This window comes from Heterocephalus glaber, unplaced genomic scaffold (genome assembly GCF_053883595.1).
Source record: "Heterocephalus glaber isolate CG9 unplaced genomic scaffold, H.glaber_assembly_v1.0 deba00001465, whole genome shotgun sequence".
In the NCBI taxonomy this organism is placed as follows: domain Eukaryota; kingdom Metazoa; phylum Chordata; class Mammalia; order Rodentia; family Bathyergidae; genus Heterocephalus; species Heterocephalus glaber.
Genome location: NW_028258312.1, coordinates 123,164 through 149,508, shown reverse-complemented (window position 1 = coordinate 149,508; position 26,345 = coordinate 123,164). Strand labels below are relative to the sequence as shown.

Below are 26,345 nucleotides of genomic sequence, written 5' to 3'. Positions count from 1 at the left end.
AGCCCTGCCTTAAGATAGCACCTTCAGGGCTGGGGATTTAGCTCAGTGGTTCCGCCTCCTGCCTTGCAAGTGCAAGGTCCTGAGTTCAATCCCCGGTACCAAAAAAAAAAAAAAGATAGCACCTTCAGACCCCATTGGACCCTGACAACTCACAAGCCCAAAGGGGCCACCTCCAGCACTGACAGGTCCTCCAGCCCTGGAGAGAGCAGGTCCCGGGTCCTCCCGCTGGGGCTGATCTGGAATCACACAAACACACTTGTTTCACACTGAGCCTTTCCCTTCCTGTGGGGATCTTTCTCACTAAACAGGGTGCAAGAATTTAGCCATTTCTCACGCGGGGCAACAGTGAGCCCAGAGAGGCAAAGCACACAGAGGGGCTGAACCCAAGCTCTTCCAGCCCCCAGTAGGCCTCAGGCTCTTTCTGCAGTGTCACATGGCCTTGCCTCCCATCACACTCTCTCTCCTCCCCCAAGAGTCTCACCTGCACCAGGCTAAGGGTAGTAAGTGTGCAGTCAGAGCAACAAAGCAGAGCTTCCTCAAACAGCACCTGCAGCAGCTAAAGTGAAGAAAGCTGTTCTGGTAACTGGGAAAGCATCAATCTGGTCCAGCATATCCTGAGGATAAAGTCCATTCCAGGCCTTGGGAACATGGTGTCCAGAACAGATTCAGTACTAGCTCTCACATTCACAATGATCCAGACAAATGGGCAAGCATTTTCAGTGGGACCTAGTATTTGCAGAGCAGGGGACATGACAAGATTCTGCAGCTATTTTGATTTGGGGATATTTTTATAAAGCTCCACAACAAAACCTTCAAGTTTAGCATATTATTAGTATTACCAAGAACTGTGAAAATTAGATTTGCTCTTTGCACAGCACCCGTCCCTGACTCTCACTCACCATCTCCAGCTTCTCCCCTCTCCTGACCTCCTGATAGCTGTATGAAATGACACTGGCAAAATGTCCTTATGGCTCACAGGATGCTACAAGAGCTCCAAGAAAGGACACCTCATCTGGTTTGGGTGGGCAGGCAGATTCTCCAATGTCTTCTGGAGGAGGTGACACCTGAGCTTCAAGAGACATGTGACCTGGTGGCTCCTCACCTGGGGCACAAGTCGGGGTGCCTCTGTCTCCCGGCCCCGGAGAATCAGGGCCACACTGTACCCTCTGCCCACTGAAGCCAGTGTGGACTGGATTCCTTCCAGCAGTTCCTGCTCAGCCTTCTGCAGGGATACACAGGCATACTCTGCCATCTCAAATGTCCTGTCCAAGCCTGCCTTGAGCCCAGGGGCTGGAGATCAGACAGCATCCTGGTATTCAAGGATCTGAGGACTCCATCTTCCTCCCACTGCCCTCTCAGACCACCCTACCTGAGCACCATCAGGGCTGAGGACTCTGTCAAAGGTGAAGCATTGTTCCTGTGGACAGGGCTGGGGTCAGCAGTGTCTTCCCCTGCCCCACCTCCACCCTGTCCCATTTACCTGACTCTCCAGAGTCCTCAGAGGAAGCAGATGAAGGCTCTTGGGCTCCTCCAGAAGAAGTAAAGGACTCTGGATCGCCTCAGGGCCTGAGAAAGGTGGGAGAATATCAACTCTCATGAGGGATACTGAGCTCCAAGATTCCCACATCCTGCCTTCAACATGTACCTTGGTTCCCGACCTGCATTGGTCTGGGCCTGCCTATCCCAAAACACTCTCCTGACTGTACTCTCTTTCAGTGTGAGTGTCAAGGCTTCTTACCTGATCCCCTCCTGAACTCCACTTCTACCACCACCATCAGCGTGGTGAGTAGGCTAGGAGAGACAGTGTAGGCCTCTGCAGGAGGCAGAGCTGCCGGGCCCACACCAGTCCCTGTGCTTAGTGCCTCTCCAGACTCCATGGCTTCTCAGCCTCTCAGATTCCTCTTAATAATTCATGTCCCTCATCTGAGGGGCTGGATGTGAGGTCAGGTGACTCTGGACAGTTAAACTATCAAAAGAAGTGACATTCTTCTCTCTACTGAGAAAACATTTGCTGGGGTTCTTTATTTTTTTATGAAAACTTCCTTTTCTAATTTTTCGCTTTTTGAGACAGAGTCTTGCTGTGTATTTCGGGAGGGCTTTGAACTATGTAAGCGGGGCTGTCCTTAACTCGTGATAATCCTCTTGCCTCGGCCTTCCAACTGCTGGGATTGCAGGTGTGTGCCACCATGTCCAGCTCTTTTATGAAAACTTTCAAACATATGTAATAGTGGAAAGAATAGTATAATGAACTGCCAGGTGCTCAGCTTCAGCAATTACTAACTTCTGGCCAGTAGTATTTCTTCTGTTCCACTTTCTTTCTTTCTTTTTTTTTGGTACTGGGGATTGAATTCAGGTCCTTGCACTCTTGAGGCAGGCAGTGGCACCACTGAACTAAATGCCTGGCCCTCTTCTGTTCCACTTTCAATCCTTAGTGGATTATTTTAAAGCAATTTCCAAATATTCTATTTTATCACTATTATTTCAGTATATATATTTCTAAAAGGTATCATATTTATTTAATTTTTTTGAGATTAAGTCATATTCCATAAAAATTTTACCTATATGAAGTATGATTCAGCTAGGCATGGTGGCATACACCTATAATCCCAGCACTCAGAGGCTGGGGCAGAAGAATTACCATTTCAAGGCCAGCCTGGACTACATAGTGAGACCCTCCCCATAAAAAATTGAAGTCTGGTTCAGTGGTTTTTTTAATATATCCATAGATATGTGCACCACTGTTAATTTTATTACATTTCTATATATTATAAAGAAATTTGAAGCCAGACATAGTGGTGTATACCTGCTAATCCCAGTACTTGCCAGGCTGAGGCAGGATAGCAAGTTTGAGTCCCACTTGGGGAACTTAGTGAGACTGTATCTCAAAAATTAAAAAGGATTATAGCTCAGGGCTAGGGCCCTGGGTTTGGTCCCCAGTACTGAAATAAATTTTAGAAAGAAAAAAGAGGGCCAGGGATTTAGCTCAGTGGTTCTGGTGCCTGCCTCGAAAGCACAAGGGCCCAAGTTTGATCCCTGGTACCAAAAAAAGAGAAAGAAAAAAGAACTTGAAGGCTGAGGATGTACAAGTGGTACATTGTAGATCAATGGTAGAGCACCTGCCTAGCAGGTGCAAGGCCCTGGGTTCAATCATCATCACTATCAGAAAAGAAAAAAAGAAAGAGGAAGCAGAAGGAGGAGGAAGAGGAGAAATTTGACTCTTTTTAGCTTTCAATTCCCTAACCCAGCCCTACCCACCACAGCCCCCACACCTAAGCAACCACTTATCTACCTTTTGTGTCTGCAGATTTGCCTATGTTAGACATTTCTTATTAATGGAATCACATTCTGTTGAATCTTTTCTGTCAGACTTCTTTCACTTAGCATAATGTTTTCAGTGTTTATCCATGTTGTAACTTCTTTTCTTCCTGTGGCTGGTTAATATTCCATGTAGGCTTCTATCATCAACTACCTGGAATTGGGTCAAATGTCACAGTAAAAGGTGTGGTCTTCCACCAGCCTGCCCTCACTGCATAGAGATCCATAGGACTTCTTCACTCTATGCAGCTGCCTGCACCTTTTGGGTGTTCCCATTACTCCCTCAAGTTTGATAATTCACTAGAACAACACTCAGAACACAGGAAACCACCATGATTACTGAGCCTGACAGCAATTTTCTAACAGCAACTGGGTGGGTATTCTAGTATTCTGTTTAATTTGGTGAGAGCTGGATTTGAGACAGAGAATTGCTATGTAGCCCAGGCTGGCCTTGAACTCACAGCAATCCTCTTACATCAGCCTCCCTAGTGCTGGGATTAATGGTGTTTGCCACCATGCCCAGTTCTTCAATTTAATTCTGACACTAAATACCTGAGTCTCATTGTCCAGAGTCTTTACTGAGATTTCATTATGTAGGCATAATCATTTAAATCATTGGTGGTCACTTATCTGAACTCAGCTCTCCAAAGTTTTGAGACGAAGGACTGACGATTACAGCCCCTAGTAACATGGTTGGATTTCTGATATTTATCCTTCATTCTGTAGCCTGGAATCACTATGCAGGACAGCAAGGTGGCCTTGGACTGACTCAGTTTTCCCCTCCTTCTTGTTTATAGTTCTCAAAAAATAATTAGAATGGGGCCAGGGATTTAGCTCAGTGGTTCTGTGGCCTGCCTCGAAAGCTCAAGGTCCTGAGTCTGATCCCTGGTACCAAAAAAAACCCCAATTATACCCAAACTTTTATACTTTTAGAAAAGATGTTATCTTTGGCCACTGTACTGGTCCAGATTACCAGCAATAATAGTGTTCTAACAAGTGTCTCCTCTCAGTATATTCTTACTCACATAGGGTAGGGTTACATACATGCAGAATTGGTGGGCAGTCTTAACTGCTAGGTAGCACAGCAACATTCCCTGTCATGTCACATTTTTCCAGATGGGTTCAAAATGCAAAGTACCCTATTAGGGCCTTAGAAGTTCTGATATAAAGATAAAAGATGTAGATACAGTTTCCTGTTTCGGAATCACCCACATTCCTGGCCCCTACAGATTCATCTCTGGTCCTTGCACCTCTGCTTCAGGTCGTCAAAAAAGTTGAAGTGATAGCACATGGCTGCCTTCTTGCTGAGTGCCTCTAGAAAGCTCTCTCTCTCTCTGGATCACCTAGTGCATGCTCCACACTTGTTGGGTTACACAAGAATTTCCCATGCCGGACTAAGTGATTCTGAAATTCAGATGGCCAAATTTAGGATCCCCGGTGACCCCATTAATTACAGAGACAATCAGAAAGTGGTCATAGACCACAGAGAGGTTCCCAGGAAAACTCATTTCAATCCCAGTGCTGGGATTTGTTTTATTTACTACATGGAAACCTGTCTCATTTTTCACTAAATGGCAAAAGCACTGAAGAATACCTTGGAAATCTACATCATATGTGAGCCGGTGGAAAAAATGCCCTCCCATGTGCTTCTGATTGTGAAGCTGAATGGCACATCACTTACACAGAGCCAGGACTTCAAAGTTACAACAAAATTAAAGTTCAATCAAAGCATAAAAAAATAAATAAATAAAGGGCCGGGGATTTAGCTCAGTGCTTTTGCCGCCTGCTGCGCAAGTGAAAGGACCTGAGTTTGATCCCTGGTACCAAAGAAAAAAAAAAGAGTTGAAGTGATATAGGGAAGACTCACATAATTATAACAGCATCCTCCCTCATCCTATCTTCCCCAGGTCCCCTATAAAAGTGGAAGAATCTCCAGTGAGGACTCTCCCTTGGCTCCTTCTTACATTGAGGATGAGCATATCCTCATGAAAGCATGTAAGCAAATGCTTCATGACTATCTTCCTCCTTTAATTAATTAATTAATTGATTTTTCTGGTATTGAACTCAGGACCTTGTGCTTGCTAGGCAGGTGTGGAGCCACTGAACTATATCCCTCCTTTAATTTTATTGGTACCGGAGATCAAACTGAGGATCCTGCACTTATGAGGCAGGTGGCAGAACCACTCCTTTAATTTTGGACAACAAAATTTTCAATTGTTTGCTCCAATTCTCTATTACTTTGAGGATAATACGTAACATGATATGTCCATTTGATACATTATTTCTTTGCCCACTGTTGGACACTATATACTGTAAAGTTTGAGTGTGAAACAAATCTAACGTGGTGGCTCAAAATAACACAGTATGTTTTATTTCAAATATTTAATAGTGTGTTTTGCATTTTCAACTACCATTAAGTATGTAAAGCCTAGCCAGAATAAGTGTCTATTCCTGACAGGACCTGTTTGTATCTCCCTAGAGCACTGCCATTAGTTCAATATAATCTACTAAACTTGGGCATGCCTCAAGCAAGAAGACTGAGAGTTTGAGCCCATCCTGAAAAACTTAGTGACTTAAAAAGACCCTGCCTTAAAATTAACAAAAAATTGAAAAGAGGCTTTGGATGTATTTTAGTACAAAGGCCCTGAGTTCAATCCCCAGTATACACACACACACAGACACACACACACACACACACACACACACACACACAAAAGGAGTAATCTGTTATGCAGCTATTCAGTGGTGGCTTCTCTCTGGGGACTCTGCCCCACAGCCATACAGACATATATTTACTCTCTGTCTCTCTGCTGTATTCTACACTCACTCCTTTCATGGATCCAAGTGGCCACCTCAAGTCAACATCCTGGAAAATTCACTTCCAATTCTGGAATGTTGTTCTTCCATTGAACTTCAATATATTCTACTTTAATGCATCTCTCAAATTCCCATGGTGATTTTTAAAGATGCATCAAGCTAATAGACTAGTTTTCCACTGCCCTCCTGCCTGACAATATGATCAGACCATTGTCCTTCACCCACAAGTAGATAAAAACTGAAATGCAGGAGAAAACAGCAAGTAATTCAACTCATTAAGGTGATTGATTTTTTTTTTTTTTGGTACTGGAGATCGAACTCGGGACCTTGTGCTTTCGAGGCAGGCATCGGAAAAGCTGATTGATTTTTACCTTCTTGCATCAGAATGGTGAAACTAAAATACCATTATAAACCAAGTAGCTCTTATCGAGGAGTGGTGACACACACCTATTATCCCAGCACTTGGGAGGCTGAAGCAGAAGGATCGCCACAAGTCTGAGGCCAGCCTGGGCTACATAATGAATAGGTCAGTTTGAATACATAGTGAGACCCTGTCTCAAAAAAACAAAAGAAAAAATTTTAAAATAGCTGTTCATAGGACACTGTCTAAGTGGTGATAGACTTCAGCAGCTTCTCAAGTGGTTTCAAAGTCAGTTTTAGAGAAAAAGTCTATCTTTTGGGAATATGATGGGCAGAGTTTTTCCTTGCATTCCCTCAGTAACATGCTCCTACACAAACCATTTCCATCTTATTATGGAACTCTTCTGGTTACTTCACTCCCCATTAGTGAGTTTTTCCCCACATCTCTCAAAATGTTATGTATCTTTCATGTTTAAGATTATTTTATATCTTTCAGCAACAGGGGCAATTTCATTTAATGTCTGATAACAAGCTAGTAATTTCCTCTCAAATGGAAAGTCCATGTGCAAAGTCCCAGCAGGTTTCACAGGGTGGCACTCATAGGCTCTTGGGATAGGCCCAGCTTGTACTTCACAAGGGGCTTTTATACATAGAATTTGTCTCTACTGTCACTTCAGCTCCGACTTTACACTGGTTTAAATTAATGACCTGTGTGGATTTAGGCAGTCTTATTGGTTCCCATCTATCATATCCAATTAATCTTGCCTAAAGGGTGGATTCACATCCCTTCTGTTTTACAATAGTAGGAAGAATATTCCCCAATTGGATAAAACGTCCTCTTATATATTGAATAATACAATATCCCCCTAATACATTTAGCTAAAAGAGATGGTGTTCATACATAAAGTCTGCTCTAAGATACCATTTCTAATCCAAACTTTGACCTTGCATCTCTAACTACAGTCTCTACAGGGACCTCACTGACATATTTCAGTTTGGTTTGTTTGTTGCTTTGTTTTGTTTTGTTTTATTGTTGTCATACTGAGGATTGAACCCAGAGCTTTTGAACTAAGTCACATCCCCAGCCTTTGTTTTTTGTTTTTGAGACAGGGACTCCCTAAGTCACTAAGTTGCCCAGGCTGGGCTTGAACTTGTGGTATTCCTGCCTCAGCTTCCCAAAGTTCTGGGATTATAGGCATAATAGTAGGTATGGGACGTGTTCCTCATTTTGACATAATATTCATTTCCTTAAACCATCCAGGGAAAAGAGATAGAATCACTCCGGTCAAATATTCCATTTTCATCTTTTAGTCCCATCAACCATTGCATTTCCATCTTCAAGTAAGTCCCCGACTTAGGAACACTGGAGTTTCGAACATAGATAAAACTGGACCTTGCATTAGGAATCTTCCTAGATGCAAACAAATCGTGGAAGTAGCTCACGTGTCTGCTGGATATTGTCACAGTTGTGCTGCTGTGTGCTTACTGTACAGTGCATGTGTTTAGTTTTTTACATTGTATATTTGTGTCAAAGGTGCATTAAGGCTCACTTTGTAGGACTTACGAATGAATCCAACTTATGAATGTTTGCCTGGAACAGACTAAGTGGGGGACTTACTTAGTCTTGATATAGTTATGGTCCCAATTAGGGCATCATTAAGGGGGCACGATAATGCATGTGGCTCCTATGTCTGAGTCCCAGCAATGTCTCCTCTCCACTCTGACAGTTGCACTCACTTGTGTGTCTAAGGCCATGGGTCTACAATGGGGGTCAAGGGGGAGGTTTGAACCAAGGGCTGTAACCCTTTTGTCACCAATTCTTATAATTATTTGGTTGTGGCACTATTACTCCAGGTAACCCAAAGTTAGGTTTCTTGATTCCTCCAAACAAGAGTGAGTAAGTCATATTCGTTTAGCATCCTTCATTGGTGAGGGGGCAGCAGAGCCTCCGTGATCCACCTAACCTCTCAGAATACTACACCATGTTGGGTCAGTTTTATTCATCCCATTTTCTTAAAAACTGCTCAAAGATTTCCAACTTGCTGAGACAAATCCCTCTTTTCTTTCTATCCTCAATCTTTTAAGAGTCGGTCTATCATCCTTTGTCTGTTGTTTCAGCATATTTACTTTTGAAAATGGCTCTGCAGCTAGTGGCTATACCTCTAGCCAGCCAGACATCCCAACATCAGAATCTTTCCCAACTTATTCCTTCAGTAGAACCATGGGACTAGAGGCTGTAGCTCAAACTGGCCAGAATATCAGCTTGACTTTTTTTGGTTTTTTTGAGACAGGGTCTCAGTATGTATTTCAGGTGGCCTTGAACTCACTGTGTACCCCAGGCTGACCTGAGACGTTCAGGGATCCTCCTGCCTCAGCCCCCTGAGAGCTGGGATCATAGGTGTATGCCACCCTACCCATCTCCAGCTTGACTCACCTTTACTGTCATTTTAGTTATTACAAATATTTATTTAGCTTTTATCTTGTTAGTTTACATTTTCTTATGGATCCAGTAACCCAACTTCCCACATTGGGTTCAGTCATTTCTAAATTCTACTGGTAACTTTTATTGCTGGTTACTAATCACAGCACAGCTGCTGTTTCATACTGTGGGTAACCCTGTGGCAACCCACTCAGGAATCAAGTTCCTCATTCTTCTTCCTTTCTTTCTCTTCACAAACCACCTACATTAATTACTCTTATTCACAGTTTCACTACCCACTGTTTTATTTACCTGGGTCAACTGTGGTCAGAAAACAGTAAATGGACAATTCTAGAAATAAATAATTCGTAAGTTTCAAGTTATACATTGGCTTGGGTAGCATTATGAAATTTCATGCAATCTTGTCCTGTTCTGTACAGGATGTGAATCACTCCTTTGCTCAGCATATCCACACAGTAAATACTACTGTCTGTTAGTCACTTAGCAACCATCTTGTTTACCAAGTCCATTGTCTTGGTATTTTGATAGTTGTGTTTATGTACTGTATATTGTTATTATTGTTCTATTTCATCATTAATTATATTGGTAACCTTTTTTTTTTTTTTTGGTACCAGGGATCGAACTCGGGAACTTGCACTTTCGAGGCAGGTGGCGGAACCACTGAGCTAAATCCCCAGCCCTGTTACTAACCTTTTACTGTGCCTCTTTTTTTTTTTTCCTGTTTTTTTTGAGACAGGGTCTCACTATGTAGCCCAGGTGGGCCTCAAACTCATCATAATCCTCCTGCCTCAGACTCCCAAGTGCTGGGATTACAGGATTATGCGCCACCACACCTGGCTGTGCCTCTTTTATAAGCTAAACTTTCTCATAGATATGTATGGGGGAAAAAACCTAACAGTATAAATAAGGTTCAGTAATATTTGTTGTTTCAGGCACTCACTGAAAGTCTTAGAACATATACCCTGAAGATAAAGGAGGGCTATTGTAGTTCAATGAATCAGAGTTGTTTTAGCAAATTCCACTTCTCCTGACACCAATTCCAATGACTTCTTACACCAAAGTTCACAAGATAAGTGCACAGCCTGCACAAGACTGCCCTTATTTTAGACACAAGCCACAAGCTTGGGGGCTCCCAGGACACCCTTACTTCTGACCAGAAGGTACAAATTTGGAAGTTTTGACTACCTTCTCAAGTCAATGATTTATTAGAACAATTCACAGAACTCAGGAATGTGCTGTATTTAGTTACAGTTTTGTTGTAATACATTCTTTGTTACGCACAAATGGATATACATTTTGTTTATCTATTCTTCACTTGATGGACATTTGGGTCGACTGTACCATTTGGCTGGACTCTACCATTTGGCTATTATGAATAATGCTGCTATAAGCTTTGTATACAAGTTTTTGTGTGGACATATGTTTTCATTTTTCTTAGACTTAGGAGTGGAATTTCTGGGTCATATGGTAATTCTGTGTTCAACTTTTACTTTTTTTAAAGGAAGACTTTTATTCTTGTGCTACTGGGCATTGAATCCAGAGCCTTCATACTGAGTTACATCTCCAGCCCTTTTTTACATTTTTTTATTTTAAGACAGCGTCTCACTACGATTCCTGGGTGGGCCTCAAACTTGCAATCAAGCGTCCTGTCTCAGCCCCCAAGAGTGCTGAGATTATAGCCATGCATCACCATGCCTGGCATAAAAGAAGACATTGTTTATTGGAAAGAAAGCAGGAAAATGCTATCAATTAGAGCAAGATGTGAACAGTGAGTAGAAGGATGAAAGAAATGCTTTTCATCTTTGGACATCTGTAAAACTGCACATATAACGAAGTGGTCTTATTTAGATATCATTAATTTTCATTGTTTATAAAATTGTAAATAAATTTATGTTTAAGAATAAATGTAAATGTGCTTTTAAGTTTAATTTTGTTATAACAAATAAAGACTATTTTTTATCTTTGGAAAAGTCAGTTTTTGAAGTACTATCAAAACTTGATTAACTGGAGTACTTAAAAATAGCTAACAAATGAATTTCATTCAGCAAGGGCAAAGCAACACATTTTAAAAATTCTTTTGTTTTGTGGTTATAGAATATGAATACGGAATGGCGGTGACGGGGCTGGCGGAACTCCCACGCTCTCCAGTCGCCCGGCCGGCCGTAGCCAGTGTCGTCCCGCCCGCCGGCCTCCCCTCCTGCCCTCGTCCGGGCGCCCGCCGCGGGAGAGGACGGCCCGGCCCCTCAGCCTGAGGCGGGAGCACCCGGCTGGGCTGATCCGGCGCCCAGCCCCCGGAACTGCAGCCCGAGCTCAACCTGGGCAACTTGAAAGGTCGCTTAGAGGAGGACAACGAGGAGCTGGAAGAGGATGAGGAGCTCGAGGAAGAGGAGGAAGAGGAGGAGGAAGAAATGAGCCATTTCTCTCTGAGGCTGGAGGGGGGCGGGCCGTACTCGGAGGACGCGGAGGAGCGCCTGATTAATCTCACCGAGCTGACCTCATACATCCTGTGTTCTATTTGCAAAGGTTACCTAACAGATACAAGTACCATTACAGAATGCCTTCATACCTTTTGTAGAAGCTGCATTGTAAGAAATTTTTACTATAGCAACAGATGTCCAAAATACAACATAGTAGTACATCAAGCACAACCTCTTTATAACATAAGGTTGGACCGACAGTTGCAAGACAGTGTACAAATTAGTGATCAATCTAGCGGAAAGAGAAAAAAAAGCAAATGCATGATTTCTATAAAGAAAGAGGTCTAGAAGTACTTAAACCTGCTGTGCCCCAGACAGCCCCTTCAAGCAAAGGAAGAACTAAGAAAGTCCTAGAATCAGTGTTTCATATTCCACCTGAACTAGATATGTCTTTATTACTGGAATTCATCGATGCACAGAACATTTTAAGCCATTAGAAAAGAAGTTTGTCCGAGTTTCAGGAGAAGCAACTATTGGGCATGTAGAAAAATTCCTCAGAGGAAAAATGAGTCATGATCCAGCTTGTCAGGTGTATATCATCTGTAGCGACCACTTGCTGGAGCAGTGCCAGACTCTGAGGGAGATCCGGCAGGCAGCAGGGGATTCCGCGATGCAGGGCCAGGGATATAGCTCAGTATCACTGCACCTGCCTGGCAAGTACAAAGTCCTGAGTTTGATCCCCAGTACCAAAAGAGAAGGAGGGAGAGAGAGAGAGAGAGAGAGAGAGAGGCAGGGAAGGGGTCAAATCCATGCAGTTAGGAATGAAAAGGGTGAAATCACATGAAACCCTGCAGAAATCCAGATCATCATTACCTACTTTGAGAACCTGTATTCTAATAAGACGGAGAATACAGAAGAAATGGACAGATTCCCAGATATATATGAATTACCAAATCTGAATCAAGAAGACAAAGAAATTCTAAATAAACCAGTATCAGCTAATGAAATTGAATATGTAGTAAGAAACCTACCAACCCTGATGGATTCACTGCCGAATTTAGAGAAGACCTAGTGCTGCTGCTCCTCAATCTCTTTAATGAAATTGAAAGGGAAGCAATACTCCTAAATTCATTCCTGGAACCAAGCATTACCCTAATTCCAAAACCAGAGAAGAATCCAAACAGAAAAGAGAATTACAAGCCAATCTCCCTGATGAACATAGATGGAAAAATCAACTTGACAGCCAAGCACAGTGGCACATACCTGCAATCTTAGCTACCTGGGAGGCTGAAGCAGGAGGGTCACAAGTCTAAGGCCAGCCTGGGCAGCTTAGCAAGATCCTGTCTCAAAATAAAAAATGAAAAGGGCTGGGGGATGTAGCTCCATGGTAGAGTGCCCTTGGGTTCAATTCACAATACCACAAAATATGTGTGTGTGTGTGTGTGTGTGTGTTTCAGCTGTCCACTAAATTTGACATTTGTGTTGTTTTATTTACTTTGAGATGGGCTCTTACTATGTTGCCATTTCAGCCTCCTGACTGCTAGCACTACAAGGGTATGCCACTTTCTTCTTTTCTTTTCCCACCTTTTTCTTTTTCTTTTAGCTTTTTAAGACAGAAAAGTTATAAAACTAGCACTGAAAGGTCCTCTATAGATATCATTCATTATTCTTTAATATTAATATCTTAGATAACCATAGTAGTTACAGTATTAAAACTATGAAATTAACATTAATACCTTTAGCTAAACTACAGACATTCAGATTTTGCCACTTTTCCCGTTATTATTTGTTTTCCCTCCCAGGATCCAAATCTAGAATTCTACATTGCCCTTTGATATCATGTCTTTTGTCTTCTAGGTACCCCTGTCCTCCCTGGTCTTTCATGACTATGTAGCACAGGCTGGCTTCAAACTCATGTCAATTCTCCTGCCTCAGCCTCCCAAGTGCTGGCATTGCAGGCGTGCACCACCATGCCCAGGAACTCAGCCTTTTATCTGCTGAGCACTGATCTGGACCTTCCACTCCTATGACTTTGATACTTTTATTTAACGTCTTTTTTTTTTTTTTTTTTTGGAGACAGGGACTCGCTGTAGTCCAGATAGGGTTCAATATAGCAATCCTCCAGTCTCAGCCTCCTTAGTGCTGGGATTACAGGCACATGCCATGAGGCCCAGCTTAAAGTACGGTTTCTTTTTGTGGTATGAAAGGTCAAACCAAGGGCCTACTAGGCAAAAGCTGTACTGTAGAGCCACGATTCTTTGTTTTCTAACACTGGGAATTAAACTAGGGCCTTAGACTTGCTAGCAACTACTCTACCGTTGAGCTATATCCTCTGTCCCAAGCGTTAGTATGTTAAAGAGAACTGGTCAGAGCTGCTCATGCTCGCACATGCTTGTGGTTCCAGCACTCTGAGAGACTGACACAGGGGGATCACAAGTTCAAACCCAGCCTGGGCAACTTAATGAGACTCTGTCTCAAAACAAAAAATAAAAATTGGTGGGGATGTAGCTCAGTGGTAGAGCATTGCTGAGTTTGCTCTCCAGTACTGCAAAGAGAAGGGGTGGGGGGCCTGAAGGTATAGCTCAGTGTGAAGGCCCCGGGTTCAATCCTGGCACTGCATAAAGAAAAAGCAAAGACTACTACTGGTCACTTATCATACAGACAATCCTTCAGTTTGGATTTGTCATATATTTTCTCATCACTAGGTTGAGGTTATACATTTTTTACAAGAATGCCATAGAAATTAATACCCTTTTCTCAGTATATCATATCAAGAAATATAGCATATGTCTTGGGACAGGAAGATTTTTTTCCTGTAATTAATAAATATTTGGGGTGGAATACTTTAAAACTATATAAATGTCCCTTTTCTCCTCGGCTTTACTCTCTAATTCTCACACTGTTGTGCAACCATCACTTCTCTCTAGTTCCCAAACTTTTTCATCATCTCAAATCACACACTGTATCCATTAAGAAATTGTTTCCTACTTTTCCCCTCCCTTCCCGGGGTAACCACTAATCAAATTTCTGTTTCTGTGGATTTGGCTTTCTGGACGTATTACACGAAATAAATCAAACAATATTGTGATTCTCCTGCCTCAACCTCCCAAAGCGCTGGGATTACAGTTGAAATTTTTGTTTGCTTTTTTTTTTTTGCTCTGTAATTCAGGCTGGCCTTGAACTCACTTTGTAGGCCAGGCTGGACTCAAACTTGTGGCGATCCTTCTGCCTCAGCCTCCTGAGTGCTGGGATTACAGGCGTTCACCACCTTGCCAAAATACAGTTAAAATGTTAGAATTGTTGGCTGGGGATTTAGCTCAGTGGTTCCGCTGCCTGCCTTGCAAGCACAAGGACCTGAGTTCAATCCCCAGTACCAAAAAAAAAAAAAATAAATTAGAATTGTATTGAATTTATAGATTGCTTTGAGTAAATACTGTCATCTTAAGGATATTGAGTCTTTCAAGATATGAACATGGGCTGTCTTTTCCATTTATTTAGTTTTTCTTTAATTTCTTTCCACAATATTTTCTAGCTTTCATTGTACAAATATTTTACCTCTTTGGTAATTTTATTCTTTTGGATAGCATTGTAAGTAGAATTAAATTTTTTTTCTTTCTGGATTTTTCATTGCTAATGAGAAAAACACTGATTTTTTTTTTTTTTTTTGCCAGTACTGAGATTGAACCCAGGACCTTCACACTGAGCTATATCCTCTGCCCCTTTTAATTTTTTTAACATTTTAAATTTCATTTATTTATATTGTGGTAGTGGAGAATGAACTTAGGGTTTTTATCCCTGAGCTACATCTCCAGCCTTTTTTTTTTTAATTTTTATTTTTTGGTACTGGGGATCGAACTCGGGTCCTTGGGCTTGCAGGGCAGGTGGCGGAACCACTGAGCTAAATCCCTGGCCCAGCCTTTTTTTATTTTGAGACAGAGATTTGCTAAGTTGCCTAGGCTGGGCTCTAACTTGAAATCCTCCTGCCTCCCAGAATGGTGGGATTACAAGCATGTTCCACTAGGCCTAGCTCAACACAACTAATTTTTATCATGTACCCTGTATTTATCGTATACTCTGAAACTGCTGTTTATTTATTATTTCTATAATTATTTTTTACTTTTGTGGATTTTATGAGATTTTCTATATACTGTATAAGATCTGTCTTTCTATATACTGTATAAGAAAGTAAATATAGTTTTACTTTTTCCTTTCTGATTTGGATGATTTTTTCTTTCTTTTCACTGCCTAACTGCTAAGATTTCTAGTATAATAGTAAATAGCAGTATAAACATGGCATTCTTGATTTCTTCCTGATGTTAGGGGAAATGCTTTCAGTCTTTTACCATTGAATGTGATAGTAGATATGTGGTTTTTTGGGTTTTTTTTGTACCGGGGATTGAACTCAGGATCTTATGCTTGCGAGGCAGGCAGCAGAATCACTGAGCTAAATCCCTGGCCCAGATATGTGTTTTTCATAAATGCCTTTTGTTGTGGTCAGGAAGCTCCCCTCTATTCCAATTTTACTGAGTGTTTTTGCTCCATTTATTCTGTTGATAAGATATATTGCATTGGTTGATTGTCTTATTTTGAACCACACTTGCGTCTCTGGGATAAATCTAACATGGTTGTGGTGTGTGATTCTTTATTAAATTCTTTTATTGGTACATTGTAGGTATACAACACAATTACATTTCTCATTGGGAATTGTACCTTTACATAATGCATCTTGGTTCTTATTTTTTCCCCATTCCTAGCCCTCCCTTCACCCCCCTCCACCCTTCCCTATTTACAAAGACTTTATTTCCATTTTTTCCATTTCTCATCATTTTTCCTTTCCCCTGCCCCTCCCACTACCTCTACCCCTTTGGACCTTTTCTTCCTATTTTGCATTATCGATTATTCATTCTAATCATTGGTACATTTTAGGTATACAATATAATGACATTCATCATTGGAAATTTGCACCTTTACATAGTCTCTCTTGGTTCTTATTTTTCACTCTTGCCCAGCCCTCCCTTCAACCCCTCCATCCCTCCCTATTTACAAAGATTTTGTTCCTATTTTTCCATTTTCTCATATTAATCCCATTCCCTTCTATCCTTTCCCCTAGCCCTCCCACTTCCTTCCCCTTTGCCCCTTTTCTTTCTATTTCACATTACCTATTATACATTTTAGTCCTTATTTACACTTTCAGTTTCTCACACCAGAGAAACTATTCGGTATTTATACATATGTGTCCTATTTATTTCACTTAAGAGTATCGCCTCAATGTGCATCCACTTAGCTATAAATGTCTCTAATTTCTCATTTTTTATGGCTGAGTAGTACTCCATTTTATTAAAAAACCACATTTTCTTTATTCAGTCTCCAATTGATGGGCATTTGGGCTGTTTCCAAGTTTTAGCTATCACAAACTGTGCTGCTATGAACATGGGTGCACATATATCACTGTGGTATGATTCTTTTAATTCTTTGGGGAAGATCCCCAGCAGTGGAATAGCGGGGTCAAATGGGACTTCCAGTCCTAGTTCTTTGAGGTATCTCCATACTGATTTCCACAGTGGTTGCATGTGGTGTGTGATTCTTTAAATGTGCTCACAGATTCAGTTTACTAGTATTTGCCAAGAATTGTTACATTTATAACAGGTATTGTTCTGTAGGTTTCTTTTCTTTGTTTCTTTTGTTTTTGTTTTCTTGAGGCAAGATCTCACTTTGAAGTGCAGGCTGGCCTTGAACTCACTATGTAGTCTAGGCAGGACTCAAACTCATGGCAATCCTCTTGCCTCAGCCTCCCGAGTGTTGAGATTACAGGAGTGTGCCACCACGTCCAGTTGAATATCCCTTTTCAATTCTTTTAGATATATAAAAAAGAGTAGTGTTGGATAACATGATGATAATTATGTTAGCTTTTTGATGAACCACTATGTAGACTAATTCCTATGTTTTCTTCTAACAATTTTCTAGCTTGGGCACTTATATTTAGGTCATCTATTTTGAGTCAATTTTTGTATATGGTCTGAGATAGGACCCAAATTCATGAGTCTGCATATGAATATTCAGGTGTCCCTGTGCCATTAGTTGATTTTTTTTTTTCTTTTGGTACCGAGGATCGAACTCTGGACCTTGTGCTTGCGAGACAGACAACGTGGAACCACTGAGCTAAATCCCCGGCCAAAGACTGATGATTGAAGCTTTCTTTCTTTCTTTTTTTTTTTTTTTTTGGTACCGGGGATCGAACTCGGTTCCTTGAACTTGCGCCGCAGGCGGCGAAACCACTGAGTTAAATCCCCGGCCCTTGTGTCCCATTAGTTGAAAAGACAAGTGTTTCCTTATTTCATGTTCTTGGCATCCCTGCCAGAATCAGTTGTGCATAGACACATTGGTTTATTTCTAAACTCTGACTTCTATTACATTGATTTCAATATTTGTCCTTATGGTAATACCACATTCTTTTGACTACTCTTACATTACGATATGTTTCAGTTTAGTTTTGTTTTTTTTTTTGTTACCGGGGATCGAGCTTGAGTCCTTGCGCTTGCGCAGCAGACAGCGAAACCACTGAGCTAAATCCCCGGCCCCCTCACGATATATTTTAAAATCAAGAAGTATGAGTCCTTCAACTTTGTTCTTTTACAGGATTATTTTGTCTATTCTGTGTCTGTTGAAATCCTATAAACTTTAAAATCAGCTTGTCATTCTATACAAAGAAGCCAGTTGCTCAAATCCTCATAAGGATTTCACTGAATCTGTAGAAGAATTAGGGCAGAGTTGTCTTCATAATAATATTAAAATTGGGCTGGGGGTTTAGCTCAGTGGTGCCACCGCCTGCCTTTCAAGTGCAAGGTCCCGAGTTTGATTCCCGATACAAAAAAATAAATTAAAATCTATGAGCACAGGATATTACTTCATTTACTTAGATCTTCTTTAACTCCTTTCAACAGTATTTTGTAGCTCTGGGACTTTAAGTTTTGCTCTTCTTTTGTTATATCTATTCCTAAGTATTTTATTCTTTATGCTGCAATTGTAAATGAAATTTTCTGTCTTTCTTTCTTTCTTTCTTTCTTCCTTCTTTCCTTCCTTCCTTCCCTCCCTCCTCCCTCCCTCCCTCCCTCTGTTCCTTCCTTCCTTTCTTTTTTTTAAGTATATGTACTGGGAATTGAACCCATAGCCTTTACCCCGAGCTACTTTTTCCTCAGCTATTTTTTTATTTTTTATTTTGAGATAGGGACTCACTAAATAGCTAAATTGTCCAGGCTGGGGGTCAAACTTTCAATTCTCCTGCCTCAGATTCCTAGAGGGCTAGGATAACAGGGATGTGCCACCATGCCCAGGTTGGAATTGTTTTCTTAATTTAATTTTCAGAATGTTCTCATAATATACAATAGACTTTGGCTTATTTAACTTGTATCTTGTGACCTTGCTGAACTTGTTAATACTAATGTATTTTAGTGATTTGGTAGGATTTTTTGTGGTGGTGGTGGTGGTGGTCCTGAGGATTAAACCTAGCCCTTATACATGCTAAGCATGTGCTCTACCCGAGCTACATACCCAGCCCCTTTTTATCTCTTTTACTTTGAGGCAGGTTCTCACTAAGTTGCCCAGGCTGGTGGCCAATTCAAAATCACAGTACTCCTGTTGCAACCTCTTAAGTGGCTAGGATTACAGCCATGTACCACCATGCCTGGCTCTGTAAGATTTTTTTATACCCATGACTGTATCATCTGTGAATTGAGATAGTAATTACTTCTATTTTTATAATCGACATGTCCTTTATTTCTTTTTCATAATTGTCATGGCCAGAACTTCTAGTAAAAAGTTGAATAGAGGTGGTGAAAACACACATCTTTGTCTTGTTGCTGACATAAGGCAACACTAAGTATGACCTCAACTAGTGTTTTTTTGTAGTTGTCCTTCATCATACAAGAGAGTTCCCTGTTTTCCTTCTGTTGAGTGCTTTTTATGAAAGGCCTTGGATTTTGTTAAATGCTTCTGCTACACCCAGTTAGATAATCATGGAGTTTTTGTTTTTTTATTCTACTTATGTGGTGTATTGCAGTGATTTGTAGACATTAAGCCAATTTTTTACTCCTGGGATAAATTCCAATTGCTCGTGATGTGTAATTCTTTGTATATGCTGCTGAATTTGGTTTACTTGTATTTGTTGAAGATTCTTATGTTCATATTCATAAGGGCAATTCCTCTGTAATTTTATTTTCTTATGATGTATTTGTTAAGCACTCTTTCTGAAACACAGCCACAGTACCATATTTATTACACATAATATCATTCCTTTAAAAACTAGACATTTGGGGGCTGGGGATTTAGCTCAGTGGTTTTGCCGCCTGCTGCACAAGCGCAAAGACCAGAATTCGATCCCTGGTACCCCCCCCCAAAAAAAACCCCCCCAAAACAACAAAAAAAACCCTAGATATTTGCCGGGCATGGTGGTGCACACCTGTTATCCCAGCCCTTGGGAGGCTGAGGCAGGAGGATGGCTGTAAGTTGGAGGGCAGCCTGGGTTACATAGGGAGTTTAAGGCCAGCCTGAACTACATAGTGAGACCCTGTCTCCAAAAAACACCCCCAAACAAAAAACTAGATATTTTTAAAATATGCACAAAGATTCAAGTAAATGTTTCAGTGTTCTTCCCTGCATATGATTTTAAGAGGTTCATAAAGTTGGAAAGAGTAAGGGAACTTTGAGCATTAGAAAAAAATGGCTGAAGGATTTATGTTGGAAAAGAGAAGACCCAGAGAGAGGGAGGGAGAGAGAGAATTTTTTTAAAGGAGCAAACCTTGGCCAGGGATTTAGCTCAGTGGCACTGTGTCTGCTTCGCAAGCACAAGGTTCTGAGTTTGATCCCCAGTACCAAAAAGTAAACCTCTTTCCTCAGTAGCCAAGGAAAAGAGCTAGTATATGCTCAGTTCCAAGAAAAAAGAGGAAGCTGCAAGAGACAGGATGGGTTAAAAAAGGAAGTCCTAAGACTACATCTCACCCTTTCAGCATAAAATCCATCACAACACACCAGATAACTGACCACAAAGTGCCATGTGGAAGTGCAGACCTTGCGTCTGTTGTAGTCGTATTTCCCTCCTTGCTTCACTTCCTCCTCTAGAATATGTTGTTCAGCCTTGCTCTATCAATTCAAACTTCTCAATCTTTGGGCTTCACTGGGGGTGTCCTAAATTTCTACTCAGACCTTGGATGAACAAATCTTGTCTGTAGGCAGCTGGGTATTGTAAAAAAAAAAAAAAAAACCACACACACACGTATAATGCCTAGAGACATAGTTTCCAATTTCCAAACTCCTCAGTTGGGAAAAATCTTTTTGTTGGACAGATACCTAGTTAGCATAGCAAACTACACTCTCAATTTCCTGGGCTCAATCTCTCCTTTTAGCCTCATTGTAATTTTGTTTTGTTATTTCATTATTTATTTAGATGTTTAAGCTCTTGCATTAAGTTTTTACAAGCTAGTAAATACTGCCAAGTTATTCCTCCCATAGAATTATAACCACATATTCCCAGACAGTATAAATATATGACTGAACTAAACTTAATACACATTACCATTTTATCAATTATATGATAAAAGAAATTATCAAGTATCCAAATATTGTTATACAGCTCAAAATGCACATAAAATATTAGATGTCTGCTCAATTCATTAGCAGAAACCCACTTCTGTTTTTTGTAAGGGGTTGGGAAGAGAAGGGAAAAAATCACACTTCAAAAAAAAATAAGTTGGAAACAACTTCTGATAAGCATGGGGAAAAATTAAAAGAATTCAGAAATTTTATGATTAACAATTGTTATAGCTACAATAAAGCATCTATACCTTTTAAAAAAGTATTTACTAAATTAAAGAGCATATTCTACATGTTCTGCACAAGACAAACACAACATTTTACTAAAAATATTGAAGAGCCCCTTCCCAGTCTTTTTTCAGGCCCTTTCTGTTAAGTTGCACCTCAGAGTGAAAGCATTAAATTTACTGTAAGGCATTTTTGTCTGAGACATTAAAGACATATGCTTCTGTAACTGTAGATTTTTCAAAATGGAGGTTTCTCATAACAGCACAAAATTAAAAAAACTTGTAGAAAGGCATTAAATAATCACCATAAGACTTTGTAATAATCAAAAAGAACAATCAAGGGCCAGGGATTTAGCTCAGTGGTTCCGTGGCCTGCCTCGAAAGCAGAAGGACTCGAGTTCAACCCCTGGTACCAAAAAAGAAAAAAAAAGATTCTGGCATGGGAATAGCCTTAAAGACATAACTCAATATTGTATGATTTCAGGGAAGTCAATTGGTACAAATGATAAGCACATTTTAAATGCTGAACAGTAAGAATCTTGTGGTAATTGTCCAAATACGTTGATCATAACCCATACACAGAAATTGCAATTCTGTTACCTTTGTATGTAGCCTGTATAACTGCTCTTCAATGCTCCTGTGGAAGCTTCATTAGACTTAGTCACCGAGACAACACATGAGCTAATCTGTATGACAATCAGGTCCCTCCTCAAGCTCCAAGTCCAAGCCGGTTGGATCAGGCACCCCAGTATTATTGCATGCAACCGTTGTTCCTGTGATCGTTGCAGTCTTTGAAGAACAGCTGCATTTTAGGACAATATTTCTCCAGATAAAAAAGTTGCTTGCTGTTCAAATCCCTGCGGCTCTTTTGTCTTATGAATTAATTGTACTGCACCTTCCTATTTCATTCCACCTTCAATTAATGCTAAGGCAACAAGCACTGGAGCTCTCCCAAGGCCTGCAACACAATGGACAGCAATACAACAACCAGGTTCTTCATGAAATTAAATTTTTATAAGATTTAACCAGTTGGGCCAGGGATGTAGCTCAGTGGCACTGTGCCTGGCTGGCACAAGGTCCTGAGTTCCTGAGTTTGATCCCTGGTACCACAAAAAAAAAAAGAAAAAATTTAACCAGTCATCAACAATCTGGTTGGACAGTGGTGCACCATCATCAAAAGGCCAGTCAAAAACATGGATGTCTTCCTTCTCCACAAGAGTAGTGTCGTATATTGCTTCACATACTCTATTGTGGTAACTCCATACTTCTTAAGTTCATCTATAAACTTGTTTAAGGTTGCATTGGTTGGATTATATGTAATGAGGAATCTCATGCTCTTGTATATGACTTCCACAGGAGCTGGGCAGTTCATTTGAGCCATGTTAATTTAGTTTAAAAAAAAACACTCAAGAAGATTATGAAAGAATTTTATTTATTTTTTATTTTTATTTTTTTTTTGCAGGAGAAAGAGTTTATTTGGCTTACAGTTTGTAGAGGTTTCAGTTCATAGTTGGCTGGCTCCAAGACAGGGATGGCAAACAGGCATTGCAAAGGAGAAACAACATGGCATGTGCAAGGTAGTAAAGGCAACAAGAGTCTTGAAAGAATTTTAAAACTTGAATAGAAATTATGCAAGAAATTGAAATCTCCTTCAATATACTCCACTTGAACTTCTCGGTGCTTTGAGTATGGTGTTGTGAGTACTGGGAAATGAACTGAACTTCCTAAAAAGAAGCAGCAATTCTTCGATGCAGTAATACTGAGGCAAGAGAAAGGAAGTGCGCTAAGGTTTACCCTATCCAGGTCAGAACTCGTGTAAAATGCTCTATGATTTCTGTTCACCACTTCTGTGTCCAGGTGAGCTTCTCTTACGGGGGTTTCTTGGTGGAGTAGTAATGTATCTCTACAGTTCACTTGTCTGCATAGAGGTCGTGCTGTGCCCGGTAGTAATCTCCATTGCCCTTCAGAAACTCCCTGAACATGTGACCAAGAACACCACAGAACTGTCTTCTTGCCAAGGTCTTTGCTCAGTGGAGGTTGAGGTCTCAGAAGACAGTCCACCCTGCAGAAGCTTCACCCTCAGTCTGCACTGCTCCTCATTGTCATTTTGATATGCATTAACTTAGTAATTAGTGATACTGAGCATCTTTTTATGTGTATATATATATATTTTAGGGAAATGTCTAATCAAGTCCTTTGCCCGTTATTTTCCCTTTGCCCACTTTTGAATTGGATTATTTTTCTGTTGTCACATTTTATTTTATTTTTATTTTTATTTTTTTGGTACCAGGGATCGAACTCGGGTCCTTGGGCTTGCGCAGCAGGCGGCAAAACCACTGATCTAAATCCCCAGCCCTGTTGTCACATTTTAGGAGTTCTTCACGTATTTTGGATATTAACTCATCAGATATATAATTCATAAATATTTCTTCTCAATTCTTTTTACTCTATTGACAGTGCCTTTTGATATACAAATTTAAAATTTTTTCATGAAGTCTAGTTAACCTTTTTTTTTTCTTTTGTTATCTGTGCCTTTGGTGTCATATCCAAATCTAATGTTGTGACGTTTTACCCTATATTTTCTTTGAAGAGTTTATTGCTTTAGATCTAATATTTAATCATTTGATCCATTTTGAGTTAGTTTTTCAATATGGTGTTAGATAAGGATCCACTCCATCCTTTTGGATGGGGATATCCAGTTTCCTCAGCACCATTTGTCAATAAGACTATCTTTTCTCCACTGAATAGTCTTGGCACCCTTCTCAAAAATCATTTTATTGTATATGCAAAGGTTTATTTTCAGACTCTCTAATCTATTCCATTGATCTATATGTCTGCCTTTATAATAGTATCACACTATTTTGATAACTGTAGTTTTGTAGTAAATTTTGAAACCTGGAAAGGTGAGTCTTCCAACTTTGTTCTTTTCTCAATATTGTCTTGTGTAAGACCTTAGGAAAAAAAAGGGGGGTGCGTATTTCAGTGGTGCTTACCTAGAGTGGGCAAGGGCCTGGGTTCAATCCTCAGTACCACACACACACACAGAGGATTTGTTTAAGCACTTCTTCTTGACTTTTGGACTTCTCTCCTCATAGCACAGTAATAATAATTTGCAGACCAACACTTTCCTTGACCATACTTTGAGAGCATTCTTTTACAAGGTCCTATGTGGTCTGTTTCCTGCCTCTGCTCTGACCTCATCTTTTACCTCTCCCCCACTTTGGTTTTTCTGTTGCAGCCACACTGGCCTCCTTACTGTTTCCTTTAACATCCTGAAGACCTGAAGATCTTTGTATTTGCTGATCTTTCTGCCTGAAATGATATTCTTCCCTATATCCTCAAGCTCCAAATCACCCAGTACTCTATTCAAATTTTTCTTATCAGAGAGACATTCCCTGACAATCTTGTATGACATGCCAATCCTTAACACTAACTGCCTCTTTTCTTTGCTTCATTTGTCTTCACAGGACTTACCACAATCAGATATACCATAATATCATCACTGTCTTAGACAGTTGTTATAACAAAATGCCACATACTGAGTAGTTTTGTTTTGTTTTTTTGGTGCCGGGGATGGAACTCGGCTCCTTGCGCTTGCGCAGCAGGCAGCAAAACCACTGAGCTAAATCCCCGGTCCACATACTGAGTAGTTTAAACAACAGAAATTTATTTTCTCAATGTTCTGAAGATCAAGGGCCAGCATGCTTGCTGTTTGGTGATGGATTGATTACTGGCTTGCAGATGGCAACATCCTCACTGTCCTCACATAGTTTCTCCTTGGTACATGTATAGAGGAAGATCATGTGTGGACTCTCTGTATCTCTTCTTTTTTTGGTACAGGGAATCAAACACAGGGCCTTGTGCTTGCCAGGCAGGCACTGTGCTGCTGAGCTACATCCCTGGCCTTGTATCTCTTCTTGCAAGGACATTAATTCTATTGGGTCAGGGTCCCCCACTATGGCTAACATAATTCCAGAGAGGCATCATCTCCAAATACTGCAACTGTAAGGGTTAGGGCTTCAACATATGAATTATGAAGGGACATAAACATAAATTCAACCCATGACATCCATCATGCATCATCTGACCTCCATATGAGAAGAAATTTCTGCTTTATCCCTAGAATTTGGTATAGTTTTAACAGTAATGGACACTTGAATGAATATCTAGGGCTTCTACCACAACAATCCCCAGCATTACCTAACCAGGTACAATTCCTAGTTCTGGTCATCTACTTTCAAAATTCGGAGCTTTTGAATATGCTGCCCATTTTTGCCTGAAATGTCCTTCTTGAGGATGTGACACCCATGTTACAAGACTCCAGTAAGTGTTTCATCTGCAGATTCTTCCTAGAGCTTCTTCCCCTTTTAGAGTTGATTCTTCCTTCTCTGCTTCCCAGATTGGACTGAGAATTTCCTGAGGATAGTTATGTTTTTGGTTCATCTTTGTATACTAGGCTTTAGCACTGGGCTTGAGGTGGAACTGGGGCTCTGTAACTGTTTAAACTGTAATCAGAGCTATTCAAATATAAAAACTGCCTTGAACTGGCTATGGTGGCACACACCTGTAATCTCTGCCCTTGGGAGGCTGAGACAGAAGGATCACTGAAAGTTCAAGGCCAGCCCGAGCTACATAGTGAGTTCAAGACCAGCCTCAACTACACAGTGAAACCCTGTCTCAAAAAAAAAAAAAAAAAAGTCAGCCTGAAAGGATTAACCACATACGTATTAGCACAACAGAAGATCTCTAGTTCAGTAACAGATTGTCTCTCACATGTTTCCCAATTGGGGTATCCCAATTTCCCATGGACAGGGTGTGAACACAGGGAAAGCCACTATACCTGAAGGGGCAGAGGAGTTTTACATTATGGGAGAGGATCCTTGAAACTGCAACTTTGAATTTCTTCCTCTCTGGGGGTAGGGTGGAGAAGAAAGAGAAAGCATATAAACAAATGGCTCTGGGGCTTATTACCTTTGGCTCTTGGAAAATGAGCCAAAGAGAAAACATTCTGTATTCTCCAAGGTTTGTTTACCATTCCGTATCCTTTAACCCAAGTGCCAGTAACCTGCTCAGAAAGCCGTGGATACACATTATTTCTCCCATGCAGTATTAACCAGGTAACATTTCTTTGTCCCTTCTGCCCCTGCAGTTCTTTTCTTGGGCAAACAGGGTTTCTAGGGATTC

The 26,345-nt window shown here is 40.7% G+C and overlaps 2 pseudogenes across 1 annotated transcript; one reads left to right on the top strand and one right to left on the bottom strand.

The window, feature by feature from the left end:
• Positions 1–502: 502 nt before the first annotated feature.
• Positions 503–26,227, bottom strand: LOC101708496 (protein tyrosine phosphatase type IVA 1 pseudogene; annotated as a pseudogene). The gene is made up of 4 exons (XR_015438917.1): positions 21,762–26,227; positions 3,290–3,469; positions 1,370–1,566; positions 503–1,222 (listed from the first exon to the last, which is right to left on the bottom strand). The product of XR_015438917.1 is annotated as a protein tyrosine phosphatase type IVA 1 pseudogene (transcript).
• LOC101715663 (polycomb group RING finger protein 6 pseudogene) lies at positions 11,041–14,564 on the top strand (annotated as a pseudogene).
• Positions 26,228–26,345: the final 118 nt, after the last annotated feature.